At 44.0% G+C, this 23,231-nt stretch overlaps 1 protein-coding gene across 6 annotated transcripts in view; it reads left to right on the plus strand.

Moving 5' to 3' along the window:
- Positions 1-2,484: 2,484 nt before the first annotated feature.
- MYO6 (myosin VI) overlaps positions 2,485-23,231 on the plus strand; it is a 106,385-nt gene continuing 85,638 nt past the window's right edge. For 3 of the 6 annotated variants that reach the window (XM_083829924.1, XM_083829926.1, XM_083829927.1), the window contains exon 1: positions 2,609-2,739. The gene's annotated coding sequence lies outside the window, so the exon portion shown is untranslated. Of the gene's footprint in view, positions 2,740-18,199; positions 18,535-18,811; positions 19,381-23,231 lie in introns of those variants that run through there. The other 3 variants (XM_083829928.1, XM_083829923.1, XM_083829921.1) reach the window with 3 other exon arrangements.

The following is a 23,231-nucleotide window of genomic DNA, read 5'->3' on the forward strand; positions in this document are numbered from 1 at the left end:
AAGTCTCCAAGCTAGCCATGCTGTTCCTGGTGTTCAGTCTGACCAGCCTCTCTAGTTTCAGCCGAACTTTCCTAGGAATGGCATCTGAAATGCTCCCTGCCTACCTCCTTACCTAGAGAAAATGGTAACACTAAAATACATTTTCCATGATTTCTCTTTCATCCTTTTGTCCCTTTGCTTAGGTTGAAGTTCCTGCACTCATATTTTACTTGTGTGAATTTTCCTCTATCTCCCCAGAAGATTTACAGAACAAACACTGCTGTGTCTTGAGTTATTTTTAGAATTCCCAGGGAGAAGAAAGGGAGAGAGCAGCAACTCGCTCCTCCTCGGCAGGGAGGGGCAGCTCAGATCGTGAGATAGTCCCCGGCTCCGCAGCACTTCCAGTAGGATTGGCTGCCTTGTTTACACTAGAAAATATTTTGTTGACCATTTCCTGACATTGTATCCTGTTTTGCTAACATTTTTTTTTTTAATCCAGTCATCAAATTTACATTTTCATTTAGTTTTTCAGCCATATACTTTACCCAGATAATAATTATTCTTATCTGTCTTCTACAGATAAAAGTAAGACTGACCATACAAAGTACTGCCCTAATGGTTATGACACAGATAAACTCCCATTCTCTACAAGTTTTAAAATATTTTGTCAAAATTGTTAAACATTCTTAAATTATGTCAAATGAGTATGCCACTGTCAAATTCAACTTGCCACCTTGCAGGTGTGTGTACTGTTTAAAACAGAATAAAACAAGCTGATAGCATGTTTTATGAGGCGCAGGAATGTTAATCTGGACACAGGATTTACTCCCACCTGTGCTTTGCCTGAGCTGCAGGATTACTTGCACGCTTTGTGCTCTCCAACTCCATTTCCATGTGCACATCCACGTCATTTTGTGACAGAACCCTTTCCCTAGAAAACTTCCCGGGATTTCTCTTTGCCTCTAAAAGAGGCCAAGACGTATTTATGACTGTCATATCTACAGGGGAAGATAAGGGCTGGAAGAAATTATTTTGTTTAAATTTGTTAGCAGTAGCTGTACTCCGAGCATCCTGGAGTTTTCCAAATGTTCCAAAGGGCACAAAGCGAAGCACACCTTGCCTAAATGAATATAGTGAGGGCTACGAGATTAAGGAGACCAGGAGAGATTTTGAAGTACAAACTGGTTGGTTTGTACCAACAAATACAAGAATTTTATGGTGCCCAGGTGGACAGCACAGAGGCGTTGCACACACAGTCAGGATAATTGTGCCGCTCGCCAAGTACCGCATGAAAAGAAGCCAAGTGTTTATGGGCAAACTGACAAACCAGCGGGTGATGCGAGGAATGCCGCTGAGCCCAAGGGCTGGGGAGGTGATACAAGACTCACACACGGATGCTTAAGGAGGGGTGGCTGCACGTGTCCTCGGCAGAGTGACGCGCAGCTCAGGTATGATGCAACGCTGCCTGGCCAGGTCGCGCTCTTGCATCATGCCGGCTTGCTGCTGGCAGCCCCTGGGGTAAACAGCTGGGTGCAGGCGAGAAAACCCACAGGATGACATGGATGTCAGTGGACGTGAGGGCAGGCCAGCTGGCATGTGCACTGCACAACAGGCACCATCCTGGCCTGTCCACGTTGTGTGACACAGGGCTCACGATGTATCTGTGGATCCCCAGAAATAAGGGTGGTCACGGCAGTGAGAACAGCGGGGGGGGGAAGCACCAGTGAGGTGGGGATCGGACTCTTTTCCTAAGCACCAAGTGATAAGAAAAGAGGGAATGGCCTCAAGTTGTGCCAGGGGAGGTTCAGGTTGGAAATGAGGAGACATTTCTTCTCAGAAAGAGCAGTCAGGCATTGGGACGGGTTGCCCAGGGAGGTGGTGGAGTCACCGTCCCTGGGGGTGTTCAAGGAAAGGTTGGACGTGGTGCTTGGGGACATGGTTCAGTGGGTGACATTGGTGGTAGGGGGATGGTTGGACCAGATGATTTTGGGGATGGTTGGACCAGATGATTTTGGAGGTCAAAAAGGCTTTTCCAACCTTAATGTTTCTGTGATATTAGGAGAAATTTCTTCACTGAAACAGTTGTGAACCAGCTGCCCAGGGAAGTGGTTGAGTCACCATCCCTGGAGGTCTCCCAAAAACATGTAGATGTGGTGCTTAGGGACATGGTTTTGTGGTGGACTTGTCAGTACTAGGTTAAAGGTTGGACCTGATGATCTTAGAGGTCTTTCCCAACATGAACGACTCAGGGCGGTTTTCATTAATCTCTAGCTTTCACGGTTTTCTGCAGCAAGAGAGCCACCAAATACCACACACCCTTCATTACAAGGTAGTGGTTAATTAACACAAGCCCAACACTCTACATAACTACAATGGTCCAAAAAAGAAAGAAGAAAAAAGAAAAGGGGAAAAAAAAAAAAAAAAAGAACAAGACGCCCCCAGCAAAAATCGGCGAAGCCCCGAGCCAGCCCCTGCGCGGCGTTTCGCAGCAGGCCGCAGGGGCCCCCTCAGCCCCCCCGCTGCGGGGCAGCTCGGGGGAAGGGCGGCGGGCCCGGGCTGCCCTTCCTCCTCTTCCTCCTCCTCCTCCTCCTCCTCCTCCTGCTCCTGCTGCCGTCCTCCCCCCGCCCAGGGCCGGCCCCGTGCCGCTGACGTGCCGTGCTGCCGGCCGGGCCGCGCCGGGCCGGGCCAGGCGGCGGCGGGGGCGGCGCAGAGCAGCGCAGCGGCGGCCGGGCGCGGAGCGGAGCGGGGCGGCCGCGGCAGGTACCGAGGGAAGGGGAAAGGAGGCAGCGGGCGGCAGGGCACGGGGAGGGATCCTGAGGGGGTGGCGGCCCCGGGGGGGGTTGGTGGCTCGGCAGGGGGAGAGGGGAGCGGGGAGTCCTCCCGGAGCCTCCCCCCTGAGCCCTGGCTGCGGGGAGCTGGGTGCAGCCGGGCCTTCCTCGCCAGGTGCTGCCGCGGATCAAAGGGCTTCTCGTGGGCTCCCTTCCCTCTGTCCTAGCCGAAAGCAGGGCACGCCGGCATGGCATTGCACGCCGAAGTGTCATTTGAAATGTCGTTGGATTTTGTTTTTTTTTTTCTTCTAAGTATCGTCTTCTTTAAAATGCGCTGCGTGCTAAGTTACACCGCGCTTCATCCAAACTCCCCATTTGAAAACATTTCGGTGCCGGTAGGGCTGGCCTTGCCAGGGAAATCAACTTCTTCACAGCCGGACTCGAACCGCATCATCCCCCGGAGCACGTCGTCTGGTCGAGGTCCTTCAGCAGGCTGCGCTTTGGGGAAGCAGCGCGAGGACCTCAGGGCTCATCCCCTACCAAAACCCAATGTCTAACTCCTGCCATTCGCTTTCCTTGCTAAACGGGAAGACTCAAATGCGGCTTGCTATGCGCTGTTTGTGTTGTTGCTGCTTGCCTGGTGCGCGGCAGCCGGATTCCTAACCAGCAAGCCCCACTGCCAGTTGTAAAAACGCAATAGCTAAATGAGGAGATTACAGGTTGCCTGGTGGTTACCTGTTATTTCATTTAAATATTGCTGATCGTCAGCCCTTTTCTGGAGAGGTGGAGGGAAGTAGCACGTCAGGACTTCAGCCCTAGTGTCCTGCCTGGTTCCTGGAAGGAAGAGGAACTCTTTGGAGCCATCCCATTTCTCACAGTTCAGCTGGCATGAGGAGGCGGCCGAGTGGCCTCTGGACTGGGTTAGCAGTCATCGGAGGGCAAAGGTTGGCCACGGCCTTCAGCCTTCCTTCTCTTACAAAAGTGGCATATTAACAGGGGTAGAGATGAACTCCTCATTTAAGATTAACCCACAGTTTTTGTTTTCAAGAGAGAGAAGAGTGCTAGGGAAAAAAGCCTGAGAACTATAGAAATGATCGCAATTTTCCTTGTGCTAATTCTAAAAGTATAAACAAATGTTGTCTTGCGGTGTTTTCTTAAGTGCCATAAAGCTGTGCTCATGTACAAGTTAGATAAGGAGTGCACATTTTATAAAATAACTGCAAAGGAAAAAAAGACACAAGAGGTGGAGGAGTAAATATCAGAATTGTCACAGTAAAAGTTAGTAAAAACAACACTGCAGAGGCTTCAAAAATAGAAATTAGGACTTAGACTGTATTTTTAGCGGATGTGTTTTTAGTGCGTGTAAGTTAATAAACTATTTAGTGGAAGTACAGTTATGCCTTTGTGAGACTATAAAGGCAGTAAAGTTTGCTGCAAGGCCTATTAGCTTCCTGAAGTAAAAAGCACCTCAGTATTAGCTCAGAAGTTGAACTAATTCCCCCACCCCCATATTTCCAGCCCGAGTGGCTGTTCGTGCATAATCTGTCCTAAGAACTGCGGCCCTCAGAATCTGGGGTCGCCACGCGCTGGTGTGTGATGTTGGGTCAGTTTTTGGACACATTAACCGTGCTGTTCTCAGAACCAAGGTTTAGTCCTGGCTCCCTGTGCCTGGTCTGCGAAGGCAAAGAAGGTCTCGTGACTCTGTCTAACCTTCATACTCTCTTGGTGTTTAATTATGCTGGTCCGAGGAAAACTTTGGGGTTTTAGGGATTTTGATGGGGAAATGTGATAGATGACGGTGCAAGCGATGTGGCAGAGGTGAGAAGAGAATATTTTTTTTTATTGATGCTTTCAGTACAAAATGTTGAAGCATGAGATTAAGCTGGCAGGTTCAAAACAAACAAAAGGGGTGTTTACTTACCCAATGTGTAGCTACTTAAGCTTTGGAAATCCTTTCTGAAGAATGTGGATGCTGGAAGTTCAAAGGGACGTAAACAGCAGCCGGACAAATTCATGGCAGAAAAATCTCCTAAGCCTCCCATCTTATCTGCTGTAGCTCTGGGGTTTGCTGAGTTGAGGATGGAGCCAGGGAGAGTACGCTCGCAAAATACCCTCAGGTATTTACCAAATTTTTATATTCTAGGCATTCAGTACTGCAGGCAGCACACTGGAAGCAGCAGACCTGCTGCCTGATCCTGAACGACTGCTTTTAGGGAAATTATTTGTTCATCTGAAGTATTTGGGAACAGCTGAGCCGAAGGGACCGGGCCTAGATACAGCTTTGGGGTAGGGGATTGCTGTCGAGGAGTGGTTACACGTCATCAGCATCAAACGGGAAAGACAGCTCAGGCAGTGCCACGGGGCAGTTCTGGCACCGACGGGTCCGCCGTTGTTATCGACGTCCTTGTGCTCTGAATTAGCACGGGGTTTGAAGGGGACAGAGGAGGGGGTTCAAGCCTTATTCTTGATGCTGTTTTGGAGGATGAGAGGTTTTTGATAATTTCAGTGTCTGTATTCAAGTACAAAATACTGTGTTTGGGAAGGAGATCCCGTAGTGCAGGTGGGTAAAGCCCACCTGGCAGCAGCACCGTGGAGATGGGTCTGAGGGCTCGGGGGGATGGCAGCAAGCAGTGGGGTGCAGTAACGTGAGAGCTTATCATCTACCTTTTGGTTCTAGTGATGTCTGAGTTAACAGAATAACGTGTTTAGTTTTGGCTGCTGTCCTTTAGGAAAGATAAGTGCAAACTAGGGTCTGGAATAAATTGTCATCTAGATTTAGGAAGGGTTTGGAAAGCATGATCTGCAGAGGCCATGCATGTTTGGGAAGCATAGCCTACAAAGGCCAAGCAAGCTCAGTTCCAGCAGAAAGAGGTCGAGATCAGGGATAAGAAGATGCTATGACCTTAAAGTTAGTGAGTTTTTGTCCGTCTGTCAGTGATTGTATGAAAAAAGATGGAACTAGTCTGTACCGAGGATTTGATTTAGATAGTAACAGCGGTTGTGCTTTGGGAAAATCTGGGACAAACTGAGGTTGTGGAACCTCCCTTCTGGGAAGGTTTTTGAAAGTAGAATAGGACTTGTATTAAGGATGTATTAAAGACTTTCCTCACAACTCGTTCTTGTGCAGAGGTTTGGACTTGAGTTCTTCAGGTGCTGTCTGTATTCTGTCCTGAGCTTATGGAAGAAGTCATGTCAGTGCTCAAAAGAAATGCAATTTCTGTGATATCGAGCTAGATTCTTTCAGTTATTTCTGGTGATCTGATGTTGCAGCTTAATGCATTTTGTTTAAAGAAGCGTCGAGGCAGAACGCATATTGCGGTGTTCAACAACAAAATGCTGTGGTTTAAGAGTGCAGCCTGTAATCCTGTAGGAAATGTAGGTTTAGGATCAGACTGTGATTTAAACCACAAAAGTCAGAGGGATAGAAACAGAGCCATTCGTCATCTACTGTAGTATATACTGTATGCTGCTTCATAATCTGTGTCCAAAATTTGCAGTGTCTTTTGTTCTGAAACACTTTTAAAGAATTGCCAGTCTACAAGCCCAATTTAATTTTCTTTTAAAAACAGAGTACATTTGTTTAGGTACCCTCATTTTGGTTCTGCTTTTTAAACTATGCACGGGCAGATGAAAATCGATCAGTGATGTAACATTGTAACACAGCGTATCGCGTATGTAGGTTTGTGCTCTGATGCTGTTTGGAATAGCAGTGGCTGAGACTTAAAGATGTATTTCTGCAGTATCGATGGGCACTAATAATAGAACACGTGGAAAAATGCTGGTTTTGAATTGACGACTGTAAATGAAGTGTTGTGTTGTTGCTTTTTCCCCCTTGAAACAATCAGCTTTGCAAAGTTAAATGAGAAGTCTTCACAGTTTTTTCTAAGGTCTTGATGGCATGAAAAAGGCACATAAATCTGTGATCTCTTTAATCCCTGGTAGAATGATTTATGTAAGTAATGACCATGCATACTTATTAGGATGTATTTTATCAAAAAGAGCATACTGATTCTGTCTTTTGACGAGTTACTTTCTTAGAACACTAAAAAAAAATACTGATTTAGCCAGAGTGAGATCTGGCTTTTCTCTTGCAACATGCAAAAACAGAGCAGACCGTGATGCAGCTGGTTTGGGCCAGCTGTGCCGCTGCGGCGTGTGTCACAGGTCGAAGTCAAAGCCCGCTGCCACCTGTGGACCACTGAATGTGGCCTCGTGGAAGGCGGTGTGGTGTGGGAGCCCCTGCAGCACGCTCAGTGTTTCCTAGTGGGTGAGGGACAAGGGAATGAGTTGCAGCCTGGCTGTGTTTACCCCGCAGTCCCAGCACGGAGCGCAGCTCCTGCAGGCATTGCAGCTGCTGCTGGTAGCACGGTGGTCGTATGGGTTGGTGTCCGCAGGTATCATCCAGGGTTTAGGTGAGTGAGTCTTCAGAGTCCTCGAGTCTTCAGCTGGAAGTCTGGGTGAACCCTGAACTCGTTAAGTTATCAACAAAAGGCCTTTTTAACATCAAATAAAGCAAAACTTCTCTTTGCTTTTTGAAGCAACGTTGCAGTTTGTGCAGTGAGCTTGCTGAATTAATTTTGTAAAGACAGATGGACAAATTCATGATATTATTTACATGGTGGATAAATATTTAGTTTTCTGAAGGAATGTGCTTTCTCTGTAACTAACATAATTTAGCAGACTGATTTGACCTGTGGGTGAAAAAAAGAGAAGCAGGGACTGTAACAAAGTCAGTGCTTCACAAAAATCTCTCTCGTATCAGCTAGATTTGTGGCTGTATTGGTAGCAATAGCTTCCTGGATTAAATCTGAAGAATCCACAAAAATACGTCAGAGAATTCCCATTATCACTTGTGAGAAAATTTTGATTATCTCAGGTTCCTTCCCAGTTGCTCAGAAACCTGACCAGAAGATGGTATTATAACCGTGTTTCAGGAGAAATCTCTTACAGGGGGGCAGTGTCCCTCTCTGGTGTGACCCCGAGCAGAAGCGATGCAGGAGGCAGCTGCGCTGGGCAGCCGGTCGCTTGCTGTGCCCGAGTCTGGGGGAGGACGCAGGGGACCCGGTGCTTTTGAGTTGCCATCCGAGCTTTGTTGTGTCAAATTCATTCAAGCGCACCCCCTCTGTTCATCACACCCACTCTCCAGCAGCAGACATGGTAGCAATAAAAATCTTTTGGGGGCAAAGTTTGGCCGCTTTGCTGCATCTTCGTTTTCTCAGCTGGGTGGCTGTTTGTGGGCACGCCGAAGCTGCCCCCTGTAGCCCTCTGCTCGTTTAAGAAGAGGCACTGAAGTGTTTTGAGAGGGGCACGTTCTGTCGCTGGTCTGTTAGGGCAAAGTTTAATGTATGCATTAACCTCCTCTGGTGTAGGCAGGTTCTGCTTCCGTGCTGCGAAGTTTCCAGGACGAGGATCAAAGCATTAGGGAATGAAAATACTAACAAATATTTTAATAACTTCAATTCTAATGATTCTCTAGGGCTGTAATTTTGTGAATAGCTGGGCTGATGCAATTGCTTGCCGGCCCCCCAAAAGCAGGAAATCTTCCCGCTGCCGTCCCCTCCCTGACCAGCAGCTCTGGTGTTCAGTGGGCTCCTCCACCGGTCTGTGCAAACCGCTGACTCTGCAGAAGGCAACAAAAACAATCTCTCTTCTCCATCTCCCCGCTGCAGAGGGATATAATGAGTTTTGGACCTTATACAGCCGGGCAGCAGGAGTATGTAGCGAGGAACAGAAACACGGGGTGGAAGATGAGGGGTTTACCTGTTATATTACGTTATTGTTACTGGTTCAGCTTACGCCATCTCATGAAACCACAGCATTTTTGCAGTCTTTTAAACCTGTATAGCCCTTTGTTGCCTTCACTAGCCCTGTTGCAGAGAGGAAAGCAGAAATAAAGAGCATACACAGGGATTTGCAGAGTTGGAACAACAGGACTGGAGGGGATTTTACAAGATCATGAACTTCAGAGGGTCCTAAAATAACATGGAGCTTTATTACTATATAAAGTTATCAGTACTTATTTTTAGTAGATGTGGTGATTTTGAGGGTGGAGGAGAGGAATTTTATTCTTACTATTTCTTTTTTCCTTATTTTGGATCTTTTACAAAAGTAGGGAAACAGAGGAGATAAATCTTTGTCTAGTTTTTGTTATTTCTGCAGTGTTTTCCGATCATTGAAAGCCTTTCCTGTGCTCGTGCAGCTCGCCCTTTTAGCAGGTGTTCAGATCCACGAATGGCAGCGTGTTGTATGTTCGTGCCGTGGCGCAAAGAGCGTTATTTATGTGGGTGCTGCAGGGATGACGCTGTGTTTCCGTCTCTTACTCGTTGGTTTGCCTTTTGATGAGCAGTCTGCCAGGCCCATTTTCTCCTCCTCTTTTATTTTTTTCTTCTAAAAATAGACCTGCCAGCTGTGGATTCATTTGTGGGCATACATGTGCGTGTTTCGTCATCGCTTGATTGTCCTTATTTGCTTTTTCTTGCAAATAAGCTATTTTCGTTGAGACTTTAATGCTTTTACAGGCTTCAGGAACTGATCTTCTCCTGGCCATGGGAAGAACGCTGTTTCAAATTTCTCAGCTCCCAGGAGACAGAAGAGAAATGGGCTCATTTGTCAGAATTGTATTAAATCAGAATTGCTAGGAACAAAGTGTACAGGAGAATTGGAAGTTTCAGAGGTGGTGAGGTGATATTTGTCTTTAACGGCGATCCAATTAGAGCACTCTTGCATCTTCACAAGCATCTGAAATTAGTCACGGTCGGATGCACAATTTCAGATTATATGGACCTTGAGCTCGGGTCTGGTTCACTGCGAGAGTGTCATAAATTAAAAATATTTTTTTTCAGCTGTTTGGAGATGTGTTCCCAGCTTTTGAAAGTAGTGTAATATCTCAGTATTTTCTAGGTCATTTATACAAGAACAAATTTTAAGCTTTGATTAGGGGAAGGACGCCCTTTCAAATACGTTTTCTATCATGTTCTGATGGTACAAAACAAATTTTGCTTGCTGTTTTGTGTTTGGCTTTGAAGTTCCACATCTTTGCAAGGAAAAAGATTATTTCTACCAGCTTAGGGAGAGGAATCTTAAACATGAAGTTTCTTAGTCTGCTATCGTGCTGTACAAGTCATGTCTTGCTCGAAAGGTCAACACCCACAGAACATGTTTTTTGCAGTGCCATGGACTAAGCAGATGCTTTTCTTGGGGCTGCAGTGGTCTTTTTCTATTATAAATGAAGATACAGGCTTTCAATGTGGCATCTGATGCTATGGAGATTTGTATATTACATGCTAAGTTACATATGTAGGTATGTTCAACACCAAAGCAATAATGATAAATACAAACAGTATTTTGGCCATGTGCTCTTTCAGTTTAAATCCTTATAGCTTTCCCCCCTTTCTTTTTCATGCATATACTTATTTACTACGTATTGTATCAGATTTCTTGTAAATTGTAACCAAAAAAATAATCTTTTACAAGTCTGGGAAGTCAGCTTCTTTATTTGTGTTGATACAGAGTTGTGTGTCTGTTCATGTAGGCATCAGATTATCAGTGGTTTTAAGATATTAAACTGATTCATACACTTTTTTTTTTTAAATGCAGCTTCTGTTGCAAGCCCTTCTGTTACAGTCCTGGATCAATTCCTGAGCTCTTTAAAAGGAGAATTTATTTATGCCTTCAAAGAATGCAGTTCTATTGTTTCCTGACTTTTAATTTTTTCTTTTTAAGTAAAAAAAAAAGATCGGGAATTCACATGAGAAGTAAGTACAGGCTTAGAGTGCATCAGATGGCCGTGGAAATGTGTTTAATTTCGAACAAAACCAGCTATTACAGATTAGTTGTTTTCGGTAATAATCTTGGTTTCTTTATGAATCCCAGTGGGAGGGAAGAGGGTGAACAAAGCATACTTTATGTTACTGGCCTGTCTGCTGGGTGGCTGGGCTGGGTTAGTTCTAGTCAGGAGGTAGAAGCGGGGTAGAGGGGAACTAGCAGGAAGAGAAGGAAGGAGTCATTTGGGATCAGCTACTTCTGGACAAGCTTTTGAAAGCCGAGGGATGATGCCGAGGCAGGAGAGGCCTGGCATCTGAGGGAGTCAGAGGGACCCTGGCAGACTCAGAAGGGAACACTTGATCACGTTGAGACAAAACTGCCGGTTTGCCTCTTTGAAGGCATGAGGGTGGCATTGGGGGGCAGCCCTCCTCACCATGCCCAGACTTCAAATTCGTGTTTTTAGCCCCAGCTGAAGGACAGCCTGACCCTGAGGCATGCCGGCCCATGGCCTGCTCCGGGGAGCCCCGCGGCCCACACCTCACAGCTCGGTCCGAGCGCGGCGCCCCGCGGCAGCGGCGATTCTGCAGTCACATCTGAAGGTGTGCTGAGATGTGGTTAGTTGTCATCCCTGTAAGCTAACCAGCTCGTCTTTTCCTAGCAGCCTCTCTTCTCTCCATCAGTCATCTTTTTGGTAGCAGCCAAAAAGGTTTGGGAGGAGCCAGGTAAGACAGGAGTCTTCGGCAAAGGACCTGCCACTTCATCCAATGTACGTATTTTAAGGAGAAATTTGAACGATGAGGTATAGTGTGGCTTTGTTTTATTTAGTTTGCTTAGCTGCTCCATTTAAAATTCATATCCTACCTTCGTCATGAGAAAATCCTCATGTTCAGGCAAACCCAGAGAAGCGTAGTAGTGGCAGATCTGTCAGTGAGGGAAGCACATCTATGGGCTAAAAACAGGATTTTTTCAAGAACTAAGTTTTACTTTTTTCAGGCCTTTGCTTAGGGAAAAGCTGTCTAACTACAAGGCACCTGAAGATACAGGAGAACTGAGCTGGATATGAAATAGCAGGCACACTTGGAGGAAAAGCAGTTTTATGTTGTGAGGAGTTAGCCTTGTGATGTTAGTAAGCATTTACATGAAGTTCGGTGGTTGGGGGTTTCTTCATTTTTGAAGCTTCAGTCATCAATCTTCTCAATCTTCAAGTTAATACTATTGAAAAAGTTTTTTTTTTTTTTCCTCCCCCTTTTCCTGCCACAACACCGCTTCTCCTAAACATCTCCTGTAAGGGTTTGGACTATGCTGAACTTGTGAAAGCTTGTACCAGTGCTTAGGCAATTCAGAAAACCACACAGCTTTCTACATCATTGCACTCTGCTGAGGTCTTCAGGTGTCATTCAATACCTACAGGAAGAAGGGATGTGAGAAGATGGAAAGGGTTTTTCAAGATCTTCTTCCAGCTGAGGGAGGTCCCAGGTGTCTCCCCAAAGGGCACCCACCCAACTGGAATGGCAGTGGCTTGGTGCGAAGCTCTGCTGCTCCAGGCTGTCGTGAGTCATACGTGGGACGCAGACCTCGGTTCTGTGATAGCTGATACTACATCTTTGCACTGCTGGGTGTAATGGCAGTCAAATTTTGACCCAGATGCATGTGATGGCATTTACTTGGAGTTCACCAGAGCGTAAAACATAATGAGAACTCCAGGATATGCTGTTAACTTGTCACCTGGATTGGGTTGCATTGTCTTAGCCATTGTCTACCCGGACCTCTCTGGCATTCAGGCTGCAGTGGAGGTGTGGCCTTGAATCCTTGGTATTTCCAGCGCAGGTATTTGTGGGTGGCTTCCCAAGGTGGTTCCCTGTGAATCAGACTTCTGTTTTCAGGGACAGCTGCTGCCCTTAAAGAGGACCCGTGTAAATGCTATTCCCAGGACACCTGCTTTTTTTTTTTCTTTCTGTTTTTCTTTACCTTGCTGCTTCCAGGATATCCTGCCTTTTGTGTTTCACAGCCTCCTGGAAACGAGGAGGATTTGCATGGCGTCAGTCCTACAAATGAGAATGCAGCTTCACAATCTCCCTGCTCATCGTGAACTACAGATACCAGGATAGATTGCAAATGGAGTTTGTCCGATACAGCAAGTAAAACCGGCCGCATCATTACAATTTTCAAACAATAAAAGAGATGCTGGGTTCTGTTTTCCTTTGCAACCAGGCTTGATGACTAGTGAGAAGTGTAGTGGACAGACACAGGTCAGGACAGCTGGTGGAGGGAGAATTTAAGAATTGGAAAGAGAGTTTTCATCAAAATCCATCTCTTTCTCTACTCTGCCTTCCCTTGTTGAGGATGACCCATGTGGAAACACTAGTAAGCACTGAAGTGGCAATGGGTGTAATTACTTGGAAGCTGTCAACCTACAATTTCCCCTGCTCATCATCCTGAGGTTGGGAGAGTGATGTGGAGGTGACATTTACTGCATGGAACGCTCCTGTCACAGCAGGCTTTGCTCGCGCAGGCCAGGCACAGCCTGGGAAGCCTGGCAATGGAAAGTCCTTGCTCCAGTTTAAATCTACAGGATGGAGTATTTTGTTGTTGTTCTCGCAAGCCACTGAGGATTACAGTCTACTGGAGACTCCTTTGCCTACTCACAGTGGTCCTTGCACTGTATAATAACACACTGATCATGTTCTGGGTCAGCAGAAGCACCTTCACCATGCCAAGAACATCCTAGCAAAGAAACCCCTATGCCTTTTGCTGCCTGAAATGTGTGTGGATTCACTAGATTCCTGAAGCAGTGATGTTTTCTGGTTTGGGGAAAAATGGAAGGGGCTGGGGTGGGGCAATACTGTTGTGTTGAGCTGAAGATCTACTTTGTAAGCTGATTTTAGCTGCAGCTTAACGCGTAAGTGGGGGGCAGTGTAGAGGAGAAGGGCTTGAGAAGAGGAGTGAGAGCTAGAGGTACTAATGCTGACTGGGGTGATGTAGGCAGAAGCAGTCACGCAGGGAAAACATGATTTGGTGCGGTGGCTTTACTGGGTTGCAGACGTGCTCAGTGAAGGAGGCTGGGAAGATGTGGTTCATCCTCCAGGTGGGCTCAGAGGCATGGAAGGGCGCAGGACCAGAGGAGATACCTCTGGCAAAACAGAGAGCTCCTCGCTTCGTGGCGTTCCCCAAAACCAAGAGCAGTCCAGAGCATTTCAAGCAGAATTTCTTACTGGGAAAAGTGTCACTCGATTTTCTAGGATGTGGCCCATTCTGCTGTCATGTTTTCTCTTAATTATCTTCAGGCATCCTGCCATTTACATATTCGTTGACTAGATTATAGCTGGCATTTCAACTATATTCTGTATTCTTATACAAGGGGGCAGATCGGGTGAAGCATTAGTCCTCTGCCCTGTGCTTCTCTTCTAGTATGTTTTTCAGTAAAAACTTAGTTCAAGAGGCTTATATGGGAAGACTTTCAGAGCTGTTAGATCACTTGCTGGGTGGTTCAGTATTCCTGCTTGAAGCCACACCTGGTTTATTGTGGTTTGCTGTGATGGTATTACAGGACAATTTCTGAATGCATTTCCAGAATACTGTCAAAATGCTAAAAGCTTCCATATCAGAAGAGGATCATGACGCAGCACAGCTTGCCGGATGTCTGAAGAAATTAATGACTACAGCATCTAGTGAAAGTTGAATGACTTTTATGGAGCAGAAGCTGAAAAAAAAACCATGTTATTTTTGCATAGCCTTTGAAATACACTTTTGTGTCTCGGTTGTATGTTTGAATTTTAACTTGAGCAAATTTTGCTAACTCTTCACTTCCTAATAATAATAAAATATTATCTGTTAACAGACCAGATGCAGTGGTATTTCTCTTCTAGCAAGATTAGCTTTGTATCCTTCACAGGTCATGAGACTGAGCGGTTAGCCAGCATGACTCACCGTTTTCACCCTTGTCTGTGGAAAGAGTATAGGAAAAGACTGTTGCTGGGTGTGCAGACAACTGAGAAGGGATTTGATCAATTTCTTGTTTTCCTTGTTGTTTCCAAGTTATTGGAGTTAAGAAACTTTTTTTTTATGTCCGTCAGTGTAAGCCATGATACTTTAGTGAGTTCTGTTTATTAGTTACTCAAATAAAGCAGAAACTCAGGAAGAATGAATTTCCTTTTAACAGAGCATCGACACTGAAATGCAGTGGCAGGTTGATGGTTAATATTATTAATTTTCTTTCTCTGTAGTAAGAGCAGGTATCAGCTGCTTTTGTTTTTTGGAGGATACTGTAGCAGAAATGTACTCCAGGTTTAAATATAGTCTTCTGTAGTCTCGTACTTCCTTTCAATATCCTCTATTTTTTAAATAGAAATAACAAGATATGTCTTCAGACCTTGTGTCCTTCAGTCAGTAGAAGGAAACATGTATGTCCCTGTAATTGAAGACAGGTATGCTATGGTGAAGGGTGGAACATAAGTCTTTGCAAAGAGAGGTGGAGTCTCCAGTAACGTGGTGTGATGGGGATCCTGATTCATTCGATATTTGTTGATGCGTTTTCCAAAATGGGCCTGTGGGATGAGTGTGTGTTGTAATTTTTTTTTTGTCCTTTGAATTGAGGATTTTGTCAGCTGGCCAGATTTGTACTATCATTTTCCTCTTTTTGGATTCTGCTGTTCCTGGGTTCTTGCCTCAGATTGCTCTGAGGCTTTGTATAGGCCTCTGGAGCCTGAACGAACCCTGTGTTTTCATCGTATTGTCAGTCTTGGAGTTCGGCTGTTCTGAGTTCCTCAGGAAGTGTCTGGCTTTCTTTAACCCTCCGGGTTTCAGTGGTACTACATCTCTATTCCATACGTGACTTTTTCTTTTGCACTGTGCTTTGAATCTTTTCTAAAATGACCTTAGATCTCTAATCATATAATGCTGTAAGACAACTGTACTTAAAAGCTTTTAGTTTCCTAGTCCCCATGAATAATTCAAAACCAAAGCCTCTACACTGACGAAGACTTCTGCTCCAAAGAGGAAATAGCTCCAGTGGCTTCAGGAAATCTGTGAGGAATTTGGTATTAACCCGCCCTCCCCACCCCTCCAAAAGCGTGCTCAGATCCTAGAACAGTGCGAAGAAATATCCGTCATGAAAGGTCATTTGGAATATTTCTGTTCACAAGAAGGATTTTGAATTTGTCATATTTGATTTTAGCGTAGAATTCCCTGATGGCTGTAGGTTAAGCTCCCACAGTACTCAAATTCTGTGTCACTGTACAAAGAAGATAGATTGAGTATGTGCCTCTGTAACAGAGAGTATATTCGGTGTAATGTAAATTCGGCTTGAAACATCCAGACCAGAGTCCGAAAAGAATGCTTAGGTGACCTTAAGTTGGAGCGCTGTAGGACAGAAGTCCATAAAGCTGAAGAGGATACTGTGTAAAGCCCTGTGCAAGACAACTGTCAGGTTGTTTTTTTGTGGGTTCACTGAGATAAGTTCCAGAAGATCACAGTCTCCTTCAGGAACAGCGCAGTCTCCTCTCTGATCAATTTGTTTGATTTAGGCTTACGTTTCTCATCCTTTACAAACTAGCAGTATCTTCATTTTGGGGGAAAAATATCAGGGACTCTTTTGTGTTTTACTGTTCGTCACTCAGCAGTGAGGGTCTTGCTTGTAATTAGAAGTGCATCACTTGAGTGCTTCTGTCATCAGAACTTCACATGTGCCACTTCTAACTCTAGCCCAGATGTTTCAATTGACATTGTTGGTGTTCCTGAGTACTTGCAGTATCTGCAAATTCCTAAACCAGTCAGAAATCGTCTCTCAAGTGATTCTGGCAAAAGGCACCAGCATTTATCTGTTGGCTGTGTCTGCATGTGTGCTTAAAATAAATAAAAAATAACTTTGCAGACTGGGTGTGAAGTCTTGTGAATCACCAACTGAGATATGTTGAACTAGGAAGAAGAAAAAACCTAGTTCTAATTTAAAATCTGCATTATTGTTGAAAGTAATTCTAGAAGAGATTTTTCCAAGTGATTCATAGCCATTGTGTTTAAAATAGTGTCTGTTTCTAGCCTGTGTGGCCTTGTTTTCCAGTGATTGCCTTTCCAGTGATTACAGTTTTTTCTGCTAGATTGAAGAATTCTGCAGTCTGTTTTCCATGCTGCACATATTTAATATGTGATGAGGTGATCCTTATCCTTTTTTGTTAGGCAATGGGTTTGTTTAAAACTGTGGAATTTTATTTAGCTGGTACTGGAGACACACAGGAAAGTTGTGAAGATGTGCAAAAAGAAAATGTGTAGCCTTTGCCTTGGAAGACCCATAGGGATGTGTCTTCAAACTTAAAAATTACCAATAATATATTTTTAAATGGGAACGACTGGGAAGGAGTTAAATGGAAGGATTATGAAACTAATCAGTTAATAGATAGGGTTAGAATGGGAGGAAGGCTTTAAAGGCATTGTTCTTGATCACAAAAGTTGTTTGAATTAAAAGAAAAAAGTATGGGAAGATTTAAGTTTCTTCGAAGCATGCTTAAGAATTATTTCACGTTATCTTCTTCTCTAATTGATTAACTGGATAATAGGTTTAAATGTGCCAAATGACAAAACCCATGGATTTTAGAGCAACTGATCTAAATTGATCTAATTAAGTTTGGTTTTTCCTCTTGTGTCACCTGTGTGAATCCTAATGATGTATAGCAGGTTGAATTAAATTGAGTTGTGCTTGTTCCTTGGGAATGGTGTTGAGAAAATCAGTAATTTCTTCAAGAAAGTTAATTAAATGAACGTACTAGGTGGGAATGGCTGGCGCATTACTGCTCCGCCTGCACCTGGTCCTTCTTGTGCCTTTAGGCAATTTGATTGCCTTTCTTGATAGCCTGAGCGCCAATTTTAACAACTTTGTTTTGTATTTGTAGACATGGTTTGAACCTGTCAAGTTCAGTAGCTGCTGAGTTTTTCTCTTAACCCTCATAATAATGATTCAGTCTTTTTAAATCTAGATTTCTCGGCTCCCCGATGTGTCTGCTGGGTAGCTGAATTCTGTCAGAAATTTCACATCCGTGGGTTCTTTGGAGTACCTTTTTTCTTAATGCCTTTTTAGCGACTGCCAAACCAGCAGTTAAAAATAACTGGTCTAGAAGAGTGTTATTTAAATCCTAAAGGTCATATTGACCAAATCTCTCTGTGATCCACATTAAACACGCTACTTTTATATTTGAGGAATACAGCGTCAACCATCCTTGACCTCAGATAGCTGAGAGAAATACCAGTATTCAGTTCAGAAAGCTCTGCAAATGGAGTTTCTTTTACCTTGTTCCTTTTTCCCTTGGTGTTGCAAAAGTATGAGAACCAGAAATAGTTGGTAAATACTACATGCATGTGCTTCTCTTTGAAATATTAGAAAAGGCGTCTTTATTCTCTGAAGCTAAAATTCGTAATTTTCTGTGAACATCTGAACTCCAGCTAAAGCCAGGTCACTCAGGCCATACTTGTACATATACGGAGAATTTTGCAAAATGCTACAGATAACATCACTTGGGGGAGGTAAGAAAACTTACCGACTTTTCAGAAGTATTGAATGAAATCTTCAAAATGATGAAAAAACATTAGTTTTAGAAAGGTTTGTTTTTAACCAGAATCGTTATAAAAATGCTCCTATTTAAGGTGTCAGATATTCATCATGCTCCTGCATCAACTATTTTTTTTTTAGTGAAGGAAACTTCACATCTAATAAAGGATTGTGTGCTAAAAATGAACAAAATAAGCCTGCTTGAACTTTGAAGTGGAAGTGGACTTATTTTTGTATCCTGAAAAAGAGATACTTAGACTGCGTTCTGTCTGTTAACCTGTGTCCTCCACACCTTTCTGCATGGGATTTTCAAAATGTGGAGAACCAAAGCAATTTGCTGTTGCCTAAAGGAGGAGTTTCTGCTCTGGTCTTTGCCTTGTTGTGGTTATATTTGCTACTTTTATCTTGCGCTGGCAGCGGAGCTCATCCATCTTCTTTCTGAGCTGGGAGGAATTATTAAAATGGATTACACCGTTTGCTTTGGTGGAGGTACGTTTCTGCTGCCTTGGCGCACTGTGGGTGAGGTCGCAGGAGCTCCAGCAGACTCTGGGGCTGATGCTGGGTAGGTGGAGAGAAGGGGACTGAAGTGAATTTGTCCCTGGGGCGATGAGCTTTCGAATTACCTCACCGGTTCTTTGAAGCGCTTTCCCAAGTCACAAAATGTCCTGGGTAAGTCTTGGCATTTTCCTCGTTGATGGTGAGCAAGCATTACGTAGTGAGTAAAGGAGTCTGAATCCTCCCAGGGGTGGTTTGTTTTTTTCTTTTCTTCTGTGTGTAGGTATCTGTAGTTTGTGGAGAGGACTGACAACAACTCACTGATCTTGGAAATGAGAATTTTAAATTTTCAAATGTGAGCCTTATATGCTCTCCTTGAGGGTAATTTTTAATAATTTTTAATAGTCATGTCTTCCAATGCATTTCAAAAACAATTTGGATTTACATTTTATTATACTTTGCCCGTGAGTGAAATAAAAATTTACTTTCTATAATGTGGTTGAAGAACACGAGTGGAAACCCTGATACCTGCTTCTATGCGCACAGCTGCAATGCTAGCTGTGCTTTTGCTCTCACAGCCCCATTGCAAATCTTGCCTGTCCGACAAGCAGAGGGAAGATAATCTCCTCAGGAGAGAGGAATCTGTACCCCAGTTTTAGACAAAACACGGAGATTAAAGCTCTGCACAGGCTGAATAAGCTCAAGCCTTTGTTTGGAGAAGCTGAGCAGCGTTATGTCCGAACATGAAGGAACAGGACTGCCCTGCATTCCTGCTGCCGCCGCCGCCAGGCTTCATCCCGGGGGAGCGAGCTGAGCTGTAAGTCACCAGCTGAGCTACAGGTAGGCGATGTTTTGCTTCGAGGCCTGCTGTCAGAGTCCCTTGACAGCGGTACTTTCTAGGCTGCAGGGCACTGTCCCACCACCGTGGTGGTCAGGGGGGCACGATGCCCACGGGACAGGCTTGTGAGAGCTGACAGGTGGCTGCTCGCAGCCTAAGACCCAGCAGGATGAGAGCTGCTGGATCGTCTTGAGGCAGTGGAGAGAGAACTGAAGATGATTTTAATCATGCTTTGTGTTTAGAGAACAAGATCCTGACAGTTACACATGGTCTGAAGGGGGGAAATGCATTTTGGCTGGTGCTTGAGCTCTGGCTTGTAGCAGAAGTGTGCATTTCAAGTCCTGAACTTCGGAGCTCTAAAGTAAAATATTTGTGTTGTAGTAGGAATAGTGCATCCTCGGGGAGGGAGCAAGGAAGAAGGACTTGGCTTACATTTATTTAAAAACTAAAAAAGAAGCTCAGAAAAGCCATCTTTCCACTATTTGAAGCCTTTCGTGGTGTTGAAGTATTGCTGTGTGACTGGTAGCCGTATGTTGTTTGTTCACTAATGCACTGTATTCAGAAATAAAGCTTAGATTCAAATTATGATAAAGTTGAAGATAAAATGCAGATAAATGAAGGGGAAAAAAAGCCCCAACCCAGCCCGTCACTATGGCAGAGCAACCATCTGCGCTTTCTGTCTTTTCCTGTGCCAGGAACCATTAGCACCTGGATGAAGGCTGATCAGAGGTGTGTCTGCATTCGTGTTCTAGTTCATCTCAGGAGCTTGCTCTTGAGGTCAACCTCCTGCTTGCCAGCACCCACTGCACTCCGGCTCCAGGCACACAAACGGGATTCCCCTTGGATGAAACTAAAGCAGAAAATGCTCCTTAGAAAAGCACATGATATTCCCCAGCTCTGAATTTGTGTTCACTCCAGGGGACGAGACGGGGAGCTAGTAAAGCTGAGCAGAGTTAGTAAACCCCTCAAAATTCGTGCAGTGTAGATCCTATACCCTCAGCTCTGCTTTCACTGTACAGATCTGCTCCTGTTGTACTGCACTATTTGCTAGCACAGAGGTATGCAATGAATTTAAACTTATCTTTTGGATTTATGTCAGGACAAATAATGATTTGAAAGAATTCTCTAAACAATATGCCCTGCATTCTTGAAATATGTCCTTTTATTGAGACAGTAGATATACAAATATTTACATTTTCTTAAAAAATGCATATCTGTAATGATAATATATATTTTCTATATGTGTGTGTGTATATATAACATTGACAATATAGGGCTTCTATAGATCTTGAGCTTGAAAGCATAAGTCTTTAATTTGTACTGCTGTGAAATGTGTGTCATTTAATTCAAAATAGTGCAAGGGCTATAAAGCAGCAAAATGGAAGAAAGATGTCACTCAGAGTTAAGAATAATACCCCTGTTTTGATTTTTCATTTTGTTCCTGAGATGAAAATTAATGTCATATCATCCTACCCCCACCTCAGGGTTAAATTCCTGGCTATTTGTTAAAGAAAGGAAAGTGAAATGAAGACCACAACTACTCACATAGTTGAAGGAAGAAAAGGGAAGGTGGTCGTGAGGAATACTTTTTATTTAGCAGAGGCCTGATTTCATTCTGTATTTAGATTTACTACCCCCTTAAAAGTCTCAAACCATCAGATTATCACAGGGTGGATGTTTTAGACGTCTGGATCAATGCTGCCCCACTTAATCTCAATGAAGATTGCGTTGGAGCAGGGCTTGGTGACCTGGTGTCTCATTTCCTAGGGAGTTTCCCAAGCTCTGGAGGTGTGTGCTCTTTGCATAAAATATGTTTCATAGCCTGAAATGTCGGCTCAGGTGTCATAGATAAATGCTCTAATCTTGGATCTGCAAAGTCAAATATAGAAGTAGCACTGGCAGCATTACAGTGATTATTCTCCTAGATTTTTTTCCAGCTATAATTGCTCAGGAAATTTTGAATTTGAAAGCACCTGAAGCATGTTTTGTGGCCAAATTTACAGTCTGACTAAAGGCTTTCTTTCACTCCACTTTTGGCCTTCTTGCCAAAATAAATAGGCCGATCTCAGCGTGTGGCCATAGTGGTTTGTCCTCTGCAGAAGCTTGTGCACAGAATTTGTAATTACACTTGAGGGTTGGTCCTGGGAGCCATGATTCTGCATGTAATATTTTCAGTTTACTTTAATATTAGATTTCCTGAGATCACGTGTGCCTTTGCTTGCTTTAGTACAACTCCTGGCCTTAAGGATGACTCTCTTGGACATCAAGAGGCAGCACTTGCATTGCCTACAGCCACGGGCCGTGCTTTGGGAAGCCTTAAAGCTACTGCAGATTGCTTCTGAAAGATGAGTGTTTTCAAAGCCCGGTCTCTTCTATAGATTTTGTGACACAAACGGACAATGAATCGTGGTTTTTGTGATAAAACTGGTTGGTAATTTTTGATCACTGTTGACTTGAGCAGAATCTTTGGCGCAGAGATGCAATTTCTTGCAGCGTTCCTGTTAAATTAATAAATAACATTTTATATGTGGCAGGGGCGGGGACTGGAGCTCTGATGATGTATTTGAGGTTTTAAAATCAGTTAGTAAAATACACCTGGACTTTGACCTCGGTCTTCTCACTTACGCCGTCCAACCGCTCTGTGAACAAGAAGTGAGCACAACGTCCTGGATCTGGGTTTCTTGTGACTCGTGGCCTGTAACAGTACAGAGCTGTGGAGCTGCATCGGAGCCCCAGAGACACCGAGCCGGCGGTAAGAAGAGCAGTCTGGCCAGTAGGAGTATGTTTGTCTCACCCTGTGGCAAACCTGGAGCCAAAATCAGCTGCGGGACTGTAATCTGCGTGGCGCTTTACCAAAGTCTGGGGGAGCCCAGGACTTTCTCAACCCCTGCAGAAAATTAGCGTCCTACCAGAAGTCAGAGAGCTGTGGTATGTGCAAAAGAAGGGAAAGGAGCAAACAAGAGAATTCAGCTGTGGTCAGGATGTGGCTAATGTGGAAATTGTTATGGTCTGCAGTTCTCGCTGCTGCCAAGATCCTGCTGGTACCAGTAGGAGATTTTGTCTGATTTGTTGCTATTCGGATGCCCACAGTCTTTGCAGCACTGTGGCTTCTCTGAAAATATGAACTCTTCTAGATAGTACAACAGGTAATTAAAGGTTATTTCAGATGGGTTTTATCCTTAAAACATACGTTGCACATCTTTTTTTGAGATTGAGGTAGAGTAAATAATTGTGCCATTATTGTCTTGCACTGAAATTACTGTTTGTATGCTCACGCCTCACAAGAAGGGATCTGATACTAATAATATTCCTAAGAAAACTGATAGGTTTACTGACAAAATGTTCTGTTCTGTTTCGCTTTCTCCGTGTAGCTTTGCTGTTGGTAAGACCATTAAATTGTTCTCATGCTCTTTTATGTCAAGAGAAAGCTTTCAGTCTCATCCCCCAGAACTATTTTATCAATGACATTGTTGAGCTTGGCAGTAGATTTTTCTGTCAAGGTCGAGAGATTGAGTAGAATTGAACAAGAATCTTTTTTTTTTTTTTTTTCACTTAACTGTTTCTGAAGGGGGTTTTCTCCTGAGTTCACTGTGATCTGCAGAAGATAGTTGTTCCTGCCTATCACCTATAAAATACAGCCAGGCTTTCTGTAGGATGTACAAGCTGATATGGAAAAATGGAAAAGGAGGTTAAAGCTGTCCCTGTGAGTGTTTTTAGGAGTTAATACTGCCTGTGAAAGCATTAAGACTTCTACGCTACTCCATTTTGACTCTGTTTTTTTTGGTAGTGTTTGGCAATGTTTTCCTATTGCTGGACTTTAAAACAAATTATAATGCAAATAAGTCTCTGTTTT

Source organism: Anser anser (assembly GCF_964211835.1).
Source record: "Anser anser genome assembly, chromosome: 3".
NCBI classification, from domain to species: domain Eukaryota; kingdom Metazoa; phylum Chordata; class Aves; order Anseriformes; family Anatidae; genus Anser; species Anser anser.